The sequence below is a fragment of the Bufo gargarizans genome, chromosome 2 (genome assembly GCF_014858855.1).
Source record: "Bufo gargarizans isolate SCDJY-AF-19 chromosome 2, ASM1485885v1, whole genome shotgun sequence".
Taxonomy (NCBI): Eukaryota; Metazoa; Chordata; class Amphibia; order Anura; family Bufonidae; genus Bufo; species Bufo gargarizans.
This window is the reverse complement of record NC_058081.1, coordinates 128,367,830-128,381,970: the sequence shown is the minus strand read 5'-3', so window position 1 is coordinate 128,381,970 and position 14,141 is coordinate 128,367,830.

The following is a 14,141-nucleotide window of genomic DNA, read 5'->3' as shown; positions in this document are numbered from 1 at the left end:
CACATGTGACCCCACTTTGGAAAGAAGACACCCCAAGGTATTCAATGAGGGGCCTGGCGAGTTCCTAGAAATTTTTTATTTTTTGCATAAGTTAGCGGAAATTGATATTTTTGGTTTTTTTCTCACAAAGTCTCACTTTCCGCTAACTTAGGACAAAAATTTCAATCTTTCATGGACTCAATATGCCCCTCAGCGAATACCTTGGGGTGTCTTCTTTCCGAAATGGGGTCACATGTGGGGTATTTATACTGCCCTGGCTTTTTAGGGGCCCTAAAGCGTGAGAAGAAGTCTGGAATATAAATGTCTAAAAATGTTTACGCATTTGGATTCCGTGAGGGGTATGGTGCGTCCATGTGAGATTTTATTTTTTGACACAAGTTAGTAGAATATGAGACTTAGTAAGAAAAAACAAAAACAAAAACAAACAAAAAATTTCCGCTAACTTGTGCCCAAAAAAATGTCTGAATGGAGCCTTACAGGGGGGGGGGGGGGGGGGGTGATCAATGACAGGGGGGGTGATCAATGACAGGGGGGTGATCAATGACAGGGGGGTGATCAATGACAGGGGGGTAATCACCCATATAGACTCCCGGATCACCCCCCTGTCACTGATCACCCCCCCTGTAAGGCTCCATTCAGACATCCGCATGATTTTTTACGGATCCATGGATACATGGATCGGATCCACAAAACACATGCGGACGTCTGAATGGAGCCTTACAGGGGGGTTATCAATGACAGGGGGTGATCAGGGTGATCACCCCCCTGTCACTGATCACCCCCCCTGTAAGGCTCCATTCAGACATCCGCATGATTTTTTACGGATCCATGGATACATGGATCGGATCCACAAAACACATGCGGACGTCTGAATGGAGCCTTACAGGGGGGTTATCAATGACAGGGGGTGATCAGGGTGATCAGGGTGATCACCCCCCTGTCACTGATCACCCCCCCTGTAAGGCTCCATTCAGACATCCGCATGATTTTTTACGGATACATGGATACATGGATCGGATCCACAAAACACATGCGGACGTCTGAATGGAGCCTTACAGGGGGGTTATCAATGACAGGGGGTGATCAGGGTGATCACCCCCCTGTCACTGATCACCCCCCCTGTAAGGCTCCATTCAGACATCCGCATGATTTTTTACGGATCCATGGATACATGGATTGGATCCACAAAACACATGCGGACGTCTGAATGGAGCCTTACAGGGGGGTTATCAATGACAGGGGGTGATCAGGGTGATCAGGGTGATCACCCCCCTGTCACTGATCACCCCCCCTGTAAGGCTCCATTCAGACATCCGCATGATTTTTTACGGATCCATGGATACATGGATCGGATCCACAAAACACATGCGGACGTCTGAATGGAGCCTTACAGGGGGGTTATCAATGACAGGGGGTGATCAGGGTGATCACCCCCCTGTCACTGATCACCCCCCCTGTAAGGCTCCATTCAGACATCCGCATGATTTTTACGGATCCATGGATACATGGATCGGATCCACAAAACACATGCGGACGTCTGAATGGAGCCTTACAGGGGGGTGATCAATGACAGGGGGGTGATCAATGACAGGGGGTGATCAGGGAGTGTATATGGATGATCACCCGCCTGTCATTGATCACCCCCCTGTAAGGCTCCATTCAGACGTCCGCATGTGTTTTGCGGATCCGATCCATGTATCCATGTATCCGTAAAAATCATGCGGACGTCTGAATGGAGCCTTACAGGGGGGTGATCAATGACAGGGGGTGATCAGGGAGTGTATATGGGTGATCACCCGCCTGTCATTGATCACCCCCCTGTAAGGCTCCATTTAGACGTCCGTATGCGTTTTGCGGATCCGATCCATGTATCCGTGGATCCGTAAAAATCATACGGACGTCTGAACGGAGCCTGACAGGGGGGTGATCAATGACAGGGCGGTGATCAATGACAGGGGGGTGATCAGGGAGTTTATATGGGGTGATCATGGGTGATCAGGGGTTTATAAGGGGTTAATAAGTGACGGGGGGGGGTGTAGTGTAGTGTAGTGTAGTGTGGTGTTTGGTGCGACTGTACTGACCTACCCGAGTCCTCTGGTGGTCGATCCTAACAAAAGGGACCACCAGAGGACCAGGTAGGAGGTATATTAGACGCTGTTATGAAAACAGCGTCTAATATACCTGTTAGGGGTTAAAAAATTCGGATCTCCAGCCTGCCAGCGAGCGATCGCCGCTGGCAGGCTGGAGATCCACTCGCTTACCTTCAGTTCCTGTGAGCGCGCGCGCCTGTGTGCGCGCGTTCACAGGAAATCTCGCGTCTCGCGAGATGATGCATATATGCGTGACTGTGCGCAGGGCTGCCACCTCCGGAACGCGAATCTGCGTTAGGCGGTCCGGAGGTGGTTAAATTGCATTCAGGAATTGTAGCTGGGGGTGATTGACTGCGGTTGGTCAGTAAGTGATATCCGGTTCATCCACTGATCTGTGTGATAGTGAATGACCCGGATAGTCGGCTCGTGGACCGGGAACCCACGTGGTGGCAGTTACCGAAGTGTAGTGGGGGGGTGTGAGCCGGATGGTAATACCCCGGTCACGTGAGGTCTCTGTGTGTCCGTCACAGACCACTACGTCACAGCTGTGGGATCCGGAGCGATCGGATCCATAGTTCGTGACAGCCTGCTCCAGGGCTATGCCAACTAAGGGTTGTGTCTGACAAACTCACTGACTCTTGGCTGGGGGTGTCTGATGTCACTTGTGACAATCTCGAGTCAACCAATCAAGTACCGCTGGGTTGCTGGTCACGAGACGACCGCTAGCTGAGACTGGGAGCTCAGGCCTCTCGAAGTGACCCATGCTGCCACGGCCCCTTACTCTGCTGCGACCTCTGCCTGCGCCAGAAACATTTAGGCCTCTGCCACTCCCCTGTGCAGGGCCTGACACTTCTCTGCTTGACAAACTGCTAGATGAAATTAATAAAAAGGAAATTAAAACAACCCACAAAAGCCTTTACAACAGATTACTGTACCGCTGAGCGGCAATTGTATTTTTTTCTTTTTGCACTAATACACGTCACAAAAGGCTTTACAAGAAATAACTGCACCACAGAGCGGCAAATGTATTTTTTCTTTTTGCGCTAATACACATCACAAAAGGCTTAACAAGAAATGACTGCACCGCAGAATGGCAAATGTATATTTTTTTCTGCTAATACACATCACAAAAAGATTAACAAGAACTGACTGCACCACTGAGCGACAAATGTATATTTTTCTTTTTCTGCTAAAACACCCTACAAAAGCCTTTACAGCAGATTACTGCACCACTGAGCATCAAATGTATTTTTTCTTTTTCCGCTAAAACACCCCACTAAAGCCTTTACAACAGAGTACTGCACCGCTGAGCGGCAAATGTATTTTTTTCTTTTTGCACAAAAGGCTTAATAAGAAATAACTGCACCGCAAAACGACGAATGCATTTTTTCTTTTTGTGCTAATACATGTCACAAAAGCCTTTACAACAGATTACTGCACCGCTAAGCGGTAAATTATGTTTTTCTTTTTCCACTAAAACACCCCACAAAATCCTTTATAACAGATTACTGCACCGCTGAGCTGCAAATGTATTTTTTTTCTTTTTCCTCTAAAACACCCCACAAAATCCTTTACAACAGATTACTGCACCGCAGAACCGCAAATGTATGTTTTTCTTATTCTGCTAAAACACGTCACAAAAGGCTTTACAAGAAATAACTACAAGGGCAAATTAGACGTAGCATGCTCGGCCGAACACTAATTTTACTTTAGCATCGCGATACTCTGCACCTCGCGGTGTTCGGCCAAATACCATGTGTGCTTGAGCGCGATGCTCGTGTCTCCTCCCCACACATTTGTTGGCTGCTACGCAGCCAATAAACGTGCGGGTAAGTAATGTCATTCACTGTAATGCCATATCCATGTTGGCTACTGGCATTACAGTGATTGGCTGGCCAGAATACGTCATCGAGTGCTATATAGCACCCGATGAAACGTGTTTGCCTCAGTCTTGGTCAGGGAGAGCCAGAGAGCAGAAGGGGGAGATAGTGTAGGGAGTGAAATAGGAATATTTTAGTTTGTATACTTTTTATAGACCCACAAGTCCTTTTAAGGACTATTGTGTGGCAGCAATATATATTTTTATTGCAACCTGCACTAAATTGCTAAAACTTGTTAGAGACCCAAACGTTATTTTAAGGACTATAGTTGTATCTGACAGCAATATATATATATTTTTGAGCATGCTGCACTAAATAGCTTGCAATTGTTTGTCAGCTAAAGAAAGTGACACTATCTGCGCTAAATCTCCTGTCTAACGTGTGCGCAGCCTAAAAATATCTGTGACATCAGTGTACTTTTTCCATAGACAGTGTCAGCTGCGGACAGTTACATTACCTGCACTACATCTCCTGTATAACGTTTGCGTATCAGAAATATCAGTGACATTCAGTCAAATTTTTTTGCTGCTGGTGGCAGCGACATTACCTGCCCTACATCTCCTGTATAACGTTAGCGCATCTGAAATATCAGTGACATTCAGTGTATTCTTTTGTGCCACTGGTGACAGCGACATTATCTGCGCTACATCTCCTGTGTAACGTGTGTGCAGCCTAAAAATATCTGTGACATCCAGTGTACTTTTTCTGAAGATGGTGTCTGCTGCGTACAGTTACATTACCTGTGCTACATCTCCTGTATAACATTTGCGTATCCTAAATATCAGTTACATTAATTCAGTGCAATTTTTTATTATCCGCTGGTGACAGCCACATTACTTGCACCATAGCTTCTGTATAACGTTTGTGCATCCTAAATATCAGTGACATTCATTCAATGTAATTTTTTTTTAGGCTGTGGTGACAGCGACGTTACTTGCGCTATACCTCCTGTTTAACATGTGTTCATCCTAAAAATATCTGACATTCTGTGTACTTTTATTTGCGCATACACTTACAAAACCTGCTCTACTGTACAGGTGACATACTTGCAAGCATATATATATACACCATTTAATATGCGAAGGCGAGCAGTAAGGGATGGGGAAGTAGCCGTGCTGCTGATGGTGCATGCAGAGGCCATGGCCCTGGGCGCGGTGAAACTGTGCCTGCTGTCAGAGCACAAGAATCACACTCACCCACGATACCTAGCTTAATGTCCCAGTTTGTGGGGCACTCTTGAAGTCAGACCAGTGCGAGCAGGTGGTCGGTTAAGCACCACCCTGTCTTCCACAAAGTCCTGTCTCAGTAGCCAAGAGTCTGGTCAACAGAATCCTCAACCTGATACTCCTTACACCCACCATGGAGAGTCTTGGCAAACAAGCGATCCCACACTTGGATATTCCAAGGAGCTGTTTTCATCGCCATTCCTTAATTTGGGCCTCTTGCCAAGCCAACATGAGGAGATCTTGTGCCCTGATGCCCAAACTCTGGAGCATCCACAGTCAGAAAAAAATTACGGTGGGAAACGTCAATTAGTGTTTCACAAGGTGGATGATGATGATGAGACACAGTTGCCAATAAGTCAACTGCAATTAGTGTCTCAAAAGGTTCATGATGAGGATGAGACACAGTTGTCAATAACTAAGGTTGTTGTTAGGTCAAAAAGTCAGGAGGATGACCAGAGTGAGGAAGTGGAAGAGGAGGTGCTGAGCCGATGAAGTCACTGACCTAACCTGGGAAGGTGGCAAGCCGAGCGAGGACAGCAGTACAATAGGGGGAGTTATCCACAGAAAGACAACAGGCTGGAAGAGGCAGTGGGGTGGCAAAAGGGAGAAGGCCGGTGTGGCGAAACCAACCTTGCCGCTAGCTGCTGGAGAAGCCTGGTTGCCAGCCTCTTGCAATAGGAAAAAAAGAAAAAAATAGGTTGAGTGGTTCCACCAGGGCTAAAGGCCCTAGGGAAAAGGCGCCAGAAGGGTGGAGAAGATACTAGTGTAGGTAGAGGAGAATAAAATCAAGTAGCACCACAATCTAAGTGCTGTTCAGTAGATATTAGGAGAAGGCAGCACAAGTGTTATGGGGAGATGAAAAAATACTTTTCATTCCAATAGAGAAATACAAGTCGGTGAATCTGGTCCGGTGGTACCAAAATAAATAAATGGATCCAGCCGTGACCTAATTCAAAAAAGAAAACACTATAAAAGGCGCCACTCCCAAGAGTGTGGAGGAGATAGGTGTGGTAATTAATACCCTCTTGTTACCGGAGGATAGTGGTGATACAGAATATTCTCCCAAGGAGAGTTTGTGATTCTGAATGTTTGAGTACTCACTTCACAGGGGGGGTAGTCACAGGATAAAGCTCAAGACACCCGTGACTAGCTGCCCCCTGGTCAGGATCGCATATCAGATGGTACCAATTGATGGCAGCCAACAATGTCATTTATTGCAGTAAAAAAAATATATATTTCAATGCGTTTCGGAGGTCTCACAACCCTCCTTCTTCAGAGGTATTAAGAAAATAATAAAGCATAATAATAACAACTATATATACACAATATAAATATACAGAAAAAATATATATTCTGATTGAAAATATGTCAATATACAACAAGAACAAGTGCAAAGACAACTAGAATATGAGTATAAAATACAGTATAGTTAAATTGGAAGACAGACTATTATGCAGTAAACTTATAATCAGTACCATATACTATTCACTATATAGATATATGTTACTCTCTTTACTACAAGATTTCAATAGGTTTTATTGTTTTAATGGGATCCCTCAAGGCAGATCATCACTAAGAGCAAGGTTAATTTCCATTTTCAAAATATAGATGGAGTATAATGAAAAATCCAAAATCACCTTCAGGGGTATTTTTACACAGGTCTCCAGTCCTTCAGAAGATACTCCTTCTGTATGTGCTTCACCTTTAATAGACACTTAAATAGGATTTCAGGAATGCACATGGGGGTGGCGTCCAAGGGGAGGAGGGCCCGAGACCGTAAGTGGATACTTCTCCAATGATAAGTCGACACAAAAATCGAGAAAAGCAAACAAAACCTCCCTTATATGAATCAAAAGAACTACCTGGACTAGATGCACTTAATTTCCGCCGTGGGTCCTGGGGTAATAAAACCATGAATGAGGGCCAGAAACCTTCGCCGACAAAAAATGCTGTGCGTTCCGGTCTGCGGTCCGCAGCGCAACTTCCTGTGCGTTCCACAGTGGAATGCACAGCATCTTCCGGCGGGGATCACAGCGCCGTCATGCGCTCCACTGTGGGACGCACCGCAAACCCCGCCCAGGATCTCATCGCTATAACCTAGGACCTCTGCACAGAGGCTCGATCCCAGGACTGCAAAAGGATTAAACGGATTAAAACATCAAGCATATATAGGGGTGGTGTAGTAGCATAATGTCTAGAAACACTATGAGTAAGAACTCTCCTCGTAATATTTGAGCGGTGCTCATTCATCCTTTCACGCAGAGATTGTGTGATGCGGCCCACGTAAAGGAGTGTACAGGAACATTGGAGGAGGTACATGACGTTCATCGTACCACAATCCATATGTTGTTTAAATGTAAATATTTCGCCATTCAAAGGATTTGTGATGCTCCTACTACAATGTGTAATCATAAGGCAACACTTACACCTACTACTTTTACATTTAAAGACACCCGGAGTACTCTTTATAGTTTTATCCATGTTTGAGAAGTGATGTAGTTTAGGACAGAAGGGGGCCAATAGATTTTTCAACGTTTTCACTCTGTGGAAAGTTAGAATGGAGGTAGGGGTGATATCTTTGTTCAAAAGGGGATCCTTTAGTAGTATGGACCAGTTTTTTCTTAGAAATTTTCGAATAAGGTTGTGTTGAGAACTATATCTAGTAACCAAATTTAGGTGGTGTATTGAACTGGGATCTTTTGTTCCAGAGGTTGTATTGTCTACTTTGGGTTGTAGACTTTCTTGTTGGGATATTTTAGAGATTCTTTTAATAGAATCTTATAGTAGTTTATTATATAGGTTATTTTGGTACCACCGGACCAGATTTACCTACTTGTGTTTGCCAGCCTCTTGCCCCAGGATTATGGGCCCTCTCAACAGCCCATGCTAAACTTAAAGGGATTCTGTCACCTCCCCTCAGCCAAAAAACGATTTTAAAGCAGTCATGCAGCACAGCTTACCTGGATTAGGCTGTGCTCTTTTATCTTGAAATCCGTCCAGCAGTTACTTCAAAAAACGACTTTGATCAATAAGGAAATGCGTCCTGAAGGTGCCCAGAGGGGCGTTTTTTTCTTCTTAGTGAGCCCAGTACCGCCCCTCTTTCAGTGCCCAGCCCGCCTCCCTTGTACTTTCTAACCGCCGCCCCCAGCCTGCCACAGCCTCTCCTGCCTCTCCTCCCCCTCCCTCACGCCGAACGAAGTCTCGCACAGGCGCAGTACCCACTGAGGGCTGCGCCTGTGCGATCATCAGGAGACTGAGGGCGGCAGCTTCATCTTCGTCACTGGGCATGCGCCGAGCCCAGTGACGTCCGATATTAGCTCTTTCCCTCAGTCAGCCTGGTAGGATGCGCAGAGGATTGCCGATCGGCTGCCTGCCTTTACTTAATATAATAAGACCTAATTCGCCCCAACAAATACTTATTTCTTTCCTGAAGGGAGGGTGGGGAAAGAAATCGCTGGCCGTCTTCACTGTGGCAGGCAGACTGGAGAAAGCGCAGGGTGCAGCAGCCGATCGGCAATCCTCTGCGCTTCCTACCAGGCTGACTGAGGGAAAGAGCTAATATTGGACGTCACTAGGCTCGGCGCATGCCCAGTGACGAAGATGAAGCTGCCGCCCTCAGTCTCCTGATGATCGCACAGGCGCAGCCCTCAGTGGGTACTGCGCCTGTGCGAGACTTCGTTCGGCGTGAGGGAGGGGGAGGAGAGGCAGGAGAGGCTGTGGCAGGCTGGGGGCGGCGGTTAGAAAGTACAAGGGAGGCGGGCTGGGCACTGAAAGAGGGGCGGTACTGGGCTCACTAAGAAGAAAAAAATGCCCCTCTGGGCACCTTCAGGACGCATTTCCTTATTGATCAAAGTCGTTTTTTGAAGTAACTGCTGGACGGATTTCAAGATAAAAGAGCACAGCCTAATCCAGGTAAGCTGTGCTGCATGACTGCTTTAAAATCGTTTTTTGGCTGAGGGGAGGTGACAGAATCCCTTTAAACTTCATGGCAATTGAACTGTATTCATGTAGTCTGAGTGCCATTCACCTAATAATTGAATGCACTCAGACCAAAGCTATCTAGGGATATGTTAAATGTTTATGTTTACTGTAATGGTTGTGACATTGTATATTTGAATAGTGATTTCTGTCCTATTGTCCCCACGTGTGTATAGGCGATTTCCCTTTGTCCTGAGAGATAATTGAATTACTCCCCAATTGTCTCCAGGACAGAAGACATTGTGTAACACTGTGTATTCTCCTGCCTGTGATGATTGCATTAACCTATTGTGTAAGGTAATTGTATCACAGGCAGAGGGGAGGATTTTTTTGTATAAACAATTTTTATTGATTTTTAGTATGTAAATCAACGAGTAAAGGATACATTACAGTGTTAGGAGTATCTGTTATATCCTGATGCAGCAGGGGGTGTTAAGTGAGAGATCAGTACAATAGTATATAAAGGAATTGAACCATGTTCCAATTCAAAGGAATTATATTAAAACATTAAGACAGTAAGTCAATAGCAACAAGTTTGACATACATCTCATGAGGCCAAGGGCGAATAGCTCAAGTCTTTTCAAGGGCGTAATTAGTAGGGAAAAAATTGGATTCTGGAGAGGGTCTGATTAGGAGAAATTTCTATATTTCTTCCAGGCTGACCAAGTCGAGAGGAATTTCTTTCTAGTACCTAACTCCCAGTTAGATAATTCTTCAAGGCGGTAAATTTGTCCGGCTCTGCTTATCCAATGATCAATAGAGGGTATTTCAGCAGATGGCCACTTCGTGGGAATTAGAAGACGAGCTGCTGATAACAGGTGTATTAACAGCCCATAGAATTTATCATGTTTGGATACATCTAGGGATAGAAGGGCAATCTCAGGTGTGCATGGGGCTTTAGAGCCACATATAGAGTTGCTGATACGGAAGATCTGTTCCCACCAAAGTAATAGGGGGGGGGGGGGCAGTTCCACCATATGTGGATGAAAGAGCCTTTTTCTGAACCACATCTCCAGCACAAGTCGGGAACGTCTGGGTACAGGAAGAGCTATTTTATCAGGCCTATTATACCATCTGGACAAAATTTTGTAAACGTTCTCCTGCACCTGGACGCACCTTGAGATCTTTTTTGGGGTGATCAACAGTGAGTTAATTTCCTTGTCTGAGAACTGTTTGTCCAGATCCTTTTCCCATAATCCTATGAAAGAGGGTTAAATTCTCATGGAAGGCTGGATGAGCCTTTTGTAGAGGTAGGAGATCAATTTGGGTGGGTAAGTGCTAGCGGATAGCAGGCTTTCAAACCATCCAGGGGAATGGTTCGTGGGTGTAGATTTGGAATAAATGAGCAACTCATCTTTGAGATATTTAAGAGCAAGAAAGTTTGCGGATTGTATGCCGCAAGTGGAAACAAGATCTATTTCTGGGGGGACACAACCATCCCTATCTAGAAGCTCAACTATAGGAGTAGATGAGGATCTGAGCTGAGGGGGGGTGGAGGACCTAACTTCAGTAAGGGCTAGAGAGTATATATCTTTGACTTGAATGAGGGGAGATAAAGGGAAAAGATTGTCATAGTTGGAAGAGAACCACTTCCATACTTTAATGGTAGCCCTTATCAAAGGGTTAGACAAGTGAGGAAGGGGTGTAAGGGGTTTGTCTGACAGCAGAAGGGACCTAAGGGAAGATTTAAAGTTAGAGTTTTCAATATGGAGCCACATTTCAATCAATCAATAGCTCTACAAAGGTGTATGGCTTTCGTGTATAATTCGGGATCTGGTAGACCAATACCCCTTAGGTGTTCTGGTCTGACGAGGGTGGAGAGTGAGATTCTAGGCCTTTTCTTATCCCATAGAAACTGCCACATTAGTGTATTAAGTTTACTAAAAAAGGATTGAGGGATCATGATGGGGAGAACCTGGAGGAGGTAAGTAAGCCTTGGGATGGCTAGTGACATCACAATATTTTTCCTTCCAAACCAGGAGAGAAAATGTTTTTCTAATGAGTCCAATTGAGCGGCTATAGACCGTAGGAGAGGAGTATAGTTCAGTTGAAAAAGGTCTGGTAAGTGAGCATTAATTTTAATACCTAAATATGTTATAAGTTGGGTAGTCCAATTAAATGGGGAATTTGCTTGAAGTTTTTTGATGGAAATAGGAGGTAAACCAATGTGTAGAATCTGTGATTTTTGAGGGTTAATCTTAAAATTAGAGAATGAACTAAAGGTATCTAGTGTAAGGAGTATCCTGGGCATGGAGGTACTGGGATTAGTGGTAAGGATTAAGAGGTCATCCGCAAAGGCGGCTAGTTTATATTCTTGGAATCTGATCTTTAATCCTTTGATGGAGTCCTCCTGTCTAAGTGCCTGCATAAGGGTTTCCATAACTAATACGAAAATAAGAGGGGAAAGGGGACAACCTTGGCGAGTTCCATTTTTAATCTAGAAATTATTGTAAATATAGTTATTCACTAGGACCGAAGCAGAAGCATTGTTATACATTGCAAAGATAGCCTGAATATATGGATCAGGAAAGCTGAATTTCTGTAGTGTAAGTTTAATGTAGGACCAGTCAATGCGGTCAAACACTTTTTCCGCGTCGGTGCCTAGGAGAACTAATGGTAATTATTTACTAGAAGCATAATACAGGGCATCCTAGAATCTTGGTGGTATTGTCCTTTCCCTCTCTTCCTTTTAACAAATCCCACCTGATCAGGGATGGATCAGGTCAGGGAAGAATAGGTTGTATTCTAGTTGCTAGCATTTTTGCTAGAAGCTTCAAATCTGTGTTTAGAAGGGAGATTGGACGGTAATTGGCACATATAGTAGGGTCCTTTCCATCCTTAGGGATGATAGTGATCACAGCTCTCGTCATGTCTGAGGAGAGGGGAGAATTTAGGAGAGTTTGGTTACAGACTCGGAGAAATAAGGAGCTAATGTGTTATGGAAGGTTGAGTAGTAAACAGTCGGGAGACCGTCAGGGCCGGGACATTTATTTTTTGGAGAGGATTTTAGGGCCTTGGTGAGTTCTGCTAGATCGAAGGGTCTTGAAAGATCTTCTCTCTGGTACAAGGTCAGGGAAGGTAATTTAAGGGTGTCTAAAGGAGAGTTGGGGTGACGATGTGACCCAGTGACCGAATGAGGATCAGAGGGGGGGTAAATTATAAAGGTCCTTATAAAAAAGGCGGAATTGTTCAGCAATAGAGGCTACATATCTGGCATTTGTTATTTTTTTTCATTCAGAAATCTTGAGGCTTTGTTGCCATGGGCATAAAATTTTTGTTGGGAGGAGATTTAGTACTTGCCATTTTTTTTTATTTAAAACGTTTTTGAGCTCAGATCCAAGAGCTAATAGCTCAGTAAGTTGTTGAGGGTCTAGGGACTGTTTATGTAGGTTCTCTAAAATATGAATGCGGTCTAAGAGGGATGGAAAGTATTTGTCAGCTAATTTCTTTAGGTGGGAACATTTGCTTATGAAGTGTCCACGAATATAAGCTTTGTGGGCATCCCATAATATTTGCGGGGATGTTTCAGGGGAGTCGTTGGTTTTAAAATATTGTTCTAAGAGAGGTGAATAGGGTTACGTGTCTAGCGTCGCTCAATATGGACTCATTAAGTCTCCAACCAGAGGACTTACCAGAACCAGGTTGTAGATGGAAGGAGCAGAAGATTGGAGAATGATCTGAAATGGTGATGCTTCCAATTTGAGGGTCTGAGGATTGGTGCAGGAAATCTTTTGGTACGAAGATGTAGTCAATTCTGCTGTAAGAATGAGATGGAGACGAATAAAAAGTGAAATTAATAACTGATGGGTTCATGCATCTCCATAGATCAATCAATGCCAAGGAATGTAGTTTACTCTATATTTTTTTTTAGTTTGCCTGAAGTAGGGGACTTCTTGGATGAAGTGTCTGTTGCTGGGTGTAAGGCTATATTTAGGTCCCTAGCCAAGATAACTGTTCCCTCCCTGACATTTTCTATCTTAGAAAGAACTTCCAAAAGCCAAGGGACTTGGTCATAATTAGGGGCATAGATATTCACCAAAGTGAACATTTTATGGCCAATAAGCCCCTTTAAGATAAGATATCTTCCCTCTGTGCCTGCAATGTGGGAGGAATATTGGAATGGGAAGTTTTTTTTTAAGCCAATACTGACTCCCCTGGAGGCCACCCCATCAGAACCAGTGTGGTACCATTCAGGGAATCTAGAATAGGAGAGGCCTGGATATTTTCCCTGTTTATAATGCGTTTCCTGGAGAAAGATAATTGAGCATTTTTCCTTCCATAGGAGGGAGAGGATCTGAGATCTTTTAGAGGGTGATCTTAATCCTTTCACATTGAAGGATGAGAGTTTAAAATCTGTCATAAGGGATTAAATGGGAGGAAAAGGGGCGGGGGGGGGGGGATCGTTGAGATTTTTGATAACAGAAAGGGAGAGATGGAGGTGATTGGCAGCCTCAAGAGGAGTCAGGACCCAACCTGACACATTATTAAGATCATCTGCAATGTACACCAGTACTCCTTGACTGTAAAATAACAGAATTAAAAAGTATTTGAACACAAAACAGTAACTAAAACGGGGTCGCGTAAGAGCAACCAACATTAATGTGAGTTGTAAGTAGTATTTAGCTAGCAGGAGAGAGGGGGGAAGAGAGGTTATAACCCCATGTAGAACAACCTGCTAAGGGATGCCAGAAGATTTGGTGATGAGACCTTTAAGATAATACGGAAGAGGGGGGGATGGGAAGGGGGGAGGGATGGGAAGGGGGGAGAGAGGGAAATGGGGGGGAGAAGGTAAGGGAGAGGGAAAGGTGAAGAAGAGGAATAAAAAGGAAGGAAAAGAAAGAGAAAAGGAGAGATCTCGGACAGAAGTATCATAAGGTTATAGATATGGACTGTCCTTCAGGTATTATGAAGTGGACCATGCAATTCTCTTCGGCGTCAGGAGGCTGTTTCTTCTTTTCGCCCTTTGC